Source organism: Papilio polytes, unplaced genomic scaffold (genome assembly GCF_000836215.1).
Source record: "Papilio polytes unplaced genomic scaffold, Ppol_1.0 DF821733.1, whole genome shotgun sequence".
In the NCBI taxonomy this organism is placed as follows: domain Eukaryota; kingdom Metazoa; phylum Arthropoda; class Insecta; order Lepidoptera; family Papilionidae; genus Papilio; species Papilio polytes.
Genome location: NW_013527471.1, coordinates 723,970 through 731,690, shown reverse-complemented (window position 1 = coordinate 731,690; position 7,721 = coordinate 723,970). Strand labels below are relative to the sequence as shown.

The window sequence follows — 7,721 nt, the reverse complement described above, 5'->3', positions numbered from 1 at the left end:
TTATTGTCTGAAATAATGAAAGTCACACAGTTTTTAGCCGCCACTTATCACTTTTTATATAGTTTTTAATGTTTTACGTGTAATGTCACCAGATCTATCGCACAAGTTCACTTTTTACCGCGTAAACAATTTTAATTGACGGAGCGTCATATAACACGTCTACTCTCTTCGCGGTGAGAGGGGGAAGAGGAATTCATATTAACAAAATTTTGTAGACATATTGAAATCTTCAATTTTCATTAAATAAGCTAAAATATAAAGCGGGCGCACACCTTTGACTAAAATGTCGCACAACTGTTGTGCGATTGTCGATTGTTTCGCAGCCTTCAACTGTTTAGTTGCACAACTAGAAATCGAGTAATGCATCTCCATATAAGCTCAGGAATCAAAGCAAGACTAAACAGTTTTGCGATAGTTTAAAGACGTAATGTGTTTGTTATATTATTCTTCGTTAATATCGATTCTAAAAGGCCTTAATTATGAAAACTGAATACTTAACTTTAATGAGTAGAAATCAAAAGTAATTGTTTTAAAATTGTTAGTTATTACGCAATTACACACATCCTTACGCGATATCCTTCCTGTTTGGAGCATTATTTGATTTCTAGCATTTATAGTCGAGGAAGTTAATTTAATACCCACCTTTGGTAAATTCGACGCAATTAGGACTAAAACTCGTTATATGTGCTAAAATGGTCTTATGGTAACAATTCGGTTTACGATTCGATCCTAAATAGGGGAGAGTTTTATCTTATATTATAAGGTGGCAAACGAGCAATTGGATACATGAATCCGCCAAACTGGCGTAGCGACCGCTGCCCATAGACATTGGCAATAGCGAATGCGTTGCCTACCCTTGACGGACGAGGAGACACACATCAAAGAATGTTTCCCCTTCCTATGTGTCACCTCTACCGTCAAATCCACGTTCCCTACCCATCCTTTTCTTATAAGAAAAAGGGACTGAAGTTGGGCCTTCGGCACCATACTTATCTGACGATGCGCGGAATTGCTCCTACATCAAGCCTGTCTTGTGTGTGGTCGTATTACACCGGGAAAGCTGGCCCATTCGCGCGAAGATGTTAAAGCGGGCTCTACCACTGTTAAATTACGTATTTAATTCCTTTAGGAGCCTAAAGTATTTAAGTGTCTTTTAAACATTTATTTATATTGAATTTTCTTCATGTGAATTTATTTTGTTTCCATTTTACATGAGATTTTTGACCGACTTCCCAAAAGAAGAATGTACTCAATTCGTCTGTATGTTTTTTTTTTATTTTTTTATGTGTGTTATAAGATAAATATTTTATTTAACATCGATATACAAATTGTACATTTTATTATTATTTAGACTTTCTCGTTACCAATTCACATGGAAGATAATCTCGTATTAATGAATTTTATAGCTTGTTTTCATAAAATATTTTAATTAAACTAACTCCTTTAGTACCACTGTATTGGAGTATTTAATTACCTTAGTACCGTAATTTTATCTTAATTATCACTTAAGTGCCTTCACAAGAAATTTCGTCAAGCGATGAGCTAAACTATTTAACTACGTCGTAGTCTTTGACTCCAAAAATCAAACAAAAGAATGGGACCTACATGCAAGCATTACCTTTCGTTTAAAAATGGAATTATTAAAATCGGTCTACTAGCGGCGGAGTTATGCCGTAACACATAAAAAGATACAGACGAATTAAGTACCTCCTTTTTTTGGGAAATCGGTCAAAAAGAGAGCTTTTTTGGAATCTAGTAAAGGCATCACCACTGTTAGGTTTAAAGTAATCTTACGTAAGCACTAATTAAATTAAATACAGTTAATTCTACTTAAATTGTGATTACTATCTTTTATAAACTGAAGTTGTCCAAATTGTAACAACCACATTAACATTAAGGCTTCGTAGAATATCTAAATCAAGTTTGTAACTCTTTGTTCTTTGTACATTTGCAAGAACATCATAAAATGTGCACGTCGATCCATTTTTTTACTAATTTTATGTAGAAAAATGGTAAATCTTTACTAAAATAATTAAATCGCATATTTCCTTTATTACAACAAGGACTACGTTTCAAACTTTTAACAATAATTGCCAAAACTTATAAATAATAATCAAAAATAACATATTAGTCTGTTCCATCCTTCGATTAGAAAACTCGCTGTCTCGACTACACAATATTAATAAAATCGATATACTCGTATTTTATAAACAATAAATAAGTCAATGACCAATAACCATCCAAAACAGAATCGACATTTACATAAGAATGAATAAAATATCCTACGCACACACTGTTCGTTAAAACAAATTTATTATTAACTAAGAACCTGTTCGCAAAATAACAACATTACATAAATTGTTTCATTACAAATACCTTCAAAATTTTCCATAGTATCGACCAACCTTCTCTATGGAAGACATTGGAAAAGGCCTCTATTCAGTAGTGGGCGGACAAATGATGTTGGACCTTCTCTATTCTCAATCAGTAAGAGCAACGGCGCAACACTAAATCATTGGCATACGCCCCATCCCTATGACATCTGTCAATGTCATTCTGACGTATTAGAATAGCGAGCCATCTGGCGGGAGCTAGTGGTCTGATAACAATAATAAATTTACAAAGAATCCAATCGTTTCAAAACGCATGATAAAGAAATTTCTATAAATGATCCTTCGAGCCAGATGGAGGGATGAATCGCATGTAACAAGAACATTAGTCATGAGTGTGTACACTGGTAGATGTATACGTAGAAAGAGATGGATGTATTGCGTGAAAGGTGACATGATCAAAAAGGGAGTGATGACAGATGACGTAAGATAGTTATGAAAAGGACAAAAACCTATTACGGCACTACAGGAGTAGGATAAGGATGATCCTTCGAGCCGGATCAATTAAATATCTAAATCATTCGATTGCGAATTACATATTCGTTCTACATAATGCTTTACTTTTGTAATAGACAATCCAAACTCGCAGAATAACGTAACCATTGTTACGTGGGTGCTATGACATCAACATTATGAAATACAACACATTAAATGGCTCCTGTATTTGATAAAAATAAGCGTTAAAGTAAGGACAGTACATGGACTACTTAAGAGGACAACATACTCGAAAACGAACCACAAGCTGGCAAACAAACAATCGTCCACCTGAATCCACAGAAATCCTACCCTACTCCATTCGGGAGGTTTATTCAAATGAGATTCTGGACAGAAAGAGGATGTTATTAGAGGATTTGGAAGCATTCTTACAGTTGCAATTATAATGGACTAGGTTTAACCCGCGACAATACCGCGCGGAATTAAAAAAAAACAAAAGTGATTCGCCTATCTCTTCTAGACTAACCTCTACATCTACGTCAAATGTCTTCGAGATATGTTCAGTTTAGGCTACAAACCCTAACAAACATCCATCTAAACTTTCGCATTTATAATCTTACTAATATTGTTTCTAAGACTTTATTTAAATTATTCTATATCATACAACCTTGTCCGAGTTGTAGCTAGAGCCAGTTTTAGAGCAGATTTTGGAGATTAGGTAGAACGTTGCTTGTAATATATTTCCTAGAATTTCTATTTAGAATTATGTATGAAGAATACATTTTGAAAATATTTTAAGTAAAAAAAAACAACAGACTAAATTGAATAGATTAAAAAGGTTACGCTGAATTTGTACTCTGTACTTTTCACTTTTGTATTTCTCCCGTCAACTATACGTGTTATGCCGATGTTATCCCATAACACTCCGGGAAGAAAGACGTTCCTAATGACACTTGATTCGTCAAAATCAGTGCAGTAGTTTAGACTATAGGTTATTACAAAGAAATTTAAATGCAAAAAACACACGTAAAATCGTTCTTTACATACGCACGATAATCTATCAGTCGGGTAAAAATAGAGGATTCCTGTAAGAATTTAAAAATAAAACTTTAACCAATTAAATTTACTACGGTTTTATTTAAGGGTAAGGTTTGGTAAAGTAAATTTACATCGGCTCAAACTATCTCTACTTAATTTGTTGTTATAGCCAGTTTTGTCTATTATTTAACACTTATGTCATGAGTATAATTATAATATTACGACTTATAAAGAGCTGCCAATACTTTTATAAATATTAGTGGTTTTTCGTTAATTTAATAATGTTTCCTTTAACCATTCCAACTAACCTCTAGGCTTGTGCTAGGATATGGTTCACAATAGTCGAGGCGGGATTCGAACCCTCGACCGCAACGGTAGTCCGAACCAGCCAATAGCCTAATACTTAGCTATTGGCGCTTGGTTTTTGGTTAATATCCTTGAAAACGTTGTTAAAACAATAAAAGTTTCTGTAATTTCGTATAGGACCATATCGATAAGTCCACAATACATCCTTATTCCTTATCGTAGGAATGTAAGTGCGTAATTTGTAAAGTATTGTGTACTATTTGACCCCAGTCTTAAACAATACATAAGGCCTCTTTCCCAGTTATTTTTAACCATTCGTTAATACGTAAATTGAATTTTACTTACTAGGTAATGAAAAAATTGAAACCACAGAGATCCGGCCATAGTATAATTATTACAAAAATATAAGAACGCACGTGTATGTAGAATCTAGTTATGGAATTTCTATCGAAATGTTTCTAGCCCAAGGCTCGTTAGTGAGACCTAGGTAGGACAGGACATATAATCTGGTTCAACAAAACTCAATTATCCGTTCACATTTCTATACGTCATTGTGAGAATTAACAAGGTTAGAGTTATTGATTTAATTCCCTATTGTTTATTTTAAAAAGTTATTACTCAGTATAAAAGAATCTTACACAATTATTTGCTTCCAAAGACAGCACGAAATGTGGGCCGCCTTGCAAAAGGCAACTCACAAAACCCTTTCGAAAAGAGCACACCTAGTCAACGTATAGACGTAAAGACAACTTACCAACGAAATCCAACTTCAATATCCTTTCATAGCACTTTAAGTAAGAAAACTTTTTTGTTATCACGAACAAAAATTGTTTAATCACAAATAATGCACTAACGAACGCGCGGTTTCAATTTCAACACGATACTAATACACGTCCACACCCCACGACGGCTCGCGCATAACTGAGAACTTGCTCGGTAACTGCGCCTGCGCACAACGGATGGTCCGGTTTGTGTTTCGTTGCTTCGCCTTTTGTCATATGCTGTATAGTTCTTACTAAAATTATGTAATAAACATTTCTAGATAACAGAATTAAGTTTGATTTTTGAAGGTTATGTGTAACGGGAGTGTATCTTTACTATTACAATAAGCGTAAACACACACTTCTTTGTTGCCTAAGATGTCAGCAATCACAGCATATTTTTGAATTATTATTTCTTTAATAAAAAGCCTTTCACTTACATCACGCTTTAGGCTATATATTTTCACGTTATTAAACTTGGGGGGTAAATATTTTACAATAAACGATAAAATAAAATTTCCATAATTTTATGCGTATGAAGTCGCAGGGGAACAGCAAGTAATATGATAATCAGAAATACAATAATTATTCAGCTACTTGAAAGCATGTAAACATATTTTGTAAACAACTAAATCCAGCTTCCAAAGCAAATAAAGAAAATCCTGACAATAGTTACCACATGACTTAGTCAACTTGACTATAACTAAGTTTAAAATGTGATAAAAAATCAGATTTAAGTCAACATTTCGTTGTCTATTCCATATCTATGATGTTCCAATATTATGCGTGCGTTTTAATTAAAATAAAATTTTAAGACTGCGTGCACACCTTTCTAATCGCACAACTGTGTCCCGCTTTGATTCCTAAAAGCTTATATGGAGGTGCTACTCGGTTTTTAGTTGTGTAACTAAACAGTTGAATTGGCTGCGAAACAATCGACAATCGAAAGTTATGCGATAGTTTAGTCAAATGTGCCCGTAAGTACATTTAATTATCAACATTAACCTCGTAAAACTAACGACAAGAGGTAAAGTGCTACTGTAAGAATTAATTAAATTTTATTTCTATTTCTCCTACTGCCTGAATGCGTTAAGATTCAATTTCTTTGCCCGCTATTTAATTGGATTAAAAATAGGGTGACCATCAATGCTACTTTTTGAGGACATTTTTTATATTTAGCAAGTTTAGATCTTATAATTGAGATAAAAACGTAATGTCATCATCAACTTGTCCTTGTCTTTGTACAGGGTCGGCACAGTATATACTCTTCCATTCAATCATTCATCTCCCCTACCTTATACTACTCCCGTTGAGTTTTAGACCTCCAAATAACTCTATCATCCGTCATCTCAGCAGTCCTTGATCATCACCTTTCACGCAATCCATCCATCTCTTTCTATGTCTACCTCTACCTGTACCACATTCTTAACTAACGTCCTTCTTGTTACATGCGATTCATCCCTTCTTCCATACATCTCTATAAAACTTCTTCACTTAAACATACCCTCTTCACAATCCTAACTTCTACCTTTCTACCTACATTAATCTAGACAATGACATAACTTACCCAAGGAAAACCTTATGTCCGAACTTAGAATTAGGTAAGGTAAGATGATTTTTTTTTGTAACATAAGGTGGCAAAGGAGCAAGCGGCCACCCAAATCCATCGAAATGGAAAGCGACCGCTTCCCATAAACATCCACAATTGTCGATGCGTTGTCTACCCTTAGTTGACGGAGGAGACGCACATAAAGAGGACATTTCCCCTTTCTATGCCTCTCCTTTACAGTTAAATCTACTTTTCCTTCCCATCCTTTCCTCTTAAGAAAAGGGTGGAAAGGGAAAGGGGCTAAAATTAGACCTCCGGATAGTCACCTTTGAGTAAACCACGATGACGGTAAAAAATTAAACTATCCCAAAATATTATGGTTACCCTAGTTATCTTCTAAGATTAAAAAAAGATTAAAGCTATTAACTGGAATTCATTAGCTCATTTACTTACCGACGAAGAAATTATACGTAATCTAACAAAGGATTTTCTTTCGCTAGTTTTTTAGCAAACCGTGATAGACTATATACGATATCTTTCGTGGTTATATAAGAAATCGAGTTACAGCTTTCTCGGTCAATTTAACGGTTCCGTAGTAAACAATATCTTCTTCTTCTTCTTAAACTGCCATCTTCTTCCGAAGTTCGGCGATTATTACGGCGATTTTTGTTCTTGACACCGTGGCTCTGAAAAGTGAACGGACGGGTACTCTTTCCATACCACTGCCGTAGGTTTTTGAGCCAGGATGTTTTTCTTCGACCTACACTTCGCTGTCCGTGGATCTTGCCTTTTACGATAAGCTGCTCGTATTTGGCATTTCGCATTATCTGACCTAGGTACAAAAACAAACAATATCTGGATATAGACAATGAAAAGTTTGTATAAAAGTTATGTTAAGCTTTTACAATGGGAGATTATATCTATTCATTCACGCAATATTAGGATAAAAATGTAGCCTATAACATGCCCCTCTATGTCAGCTACCCTTCAGTGAAAGTCCGGTCGAAATTGGTCCAGCCGTTTCGGAGACTACCCGGAACAAACGCGGCTTACAGAACAAGAAAATTTATAAATGCGATTTTCGTTATCAGCAATGCAAATAAACAGACACATCAATTTTATTCTATGGATATATGTAATTTATTGTAACAACACGCTTTGGTATGAAAAATACCATTTGTACCACAGATAACACAATACTACGCTAACTGTACTAGATTTTTTATCTTTACTAAAAGTTAA

General features: G+C 34.6%; 1 protein-coding gene across 1 annotated transcript in view; it reads right to left on the bottom strand.

The window, feature by feature from the left end:
- Nucleotides 1-5,079, bottom strand: part of LOC106108277 — a 67,729-nt gene extending 62,650 nt beyond the window's left edge. The window contains exon 1 of the mRNA XM_013289391.1: nt 4,924-5,079. The gene's annotated coding sequence lies outside the window, so the exon portion shown is untranslated. The remainder of the gene's footprint in view (nt 1-4,923) is intronic.
- Nucleotides 5,080-7,721: the final 2,642 nt, after the last annotated feature.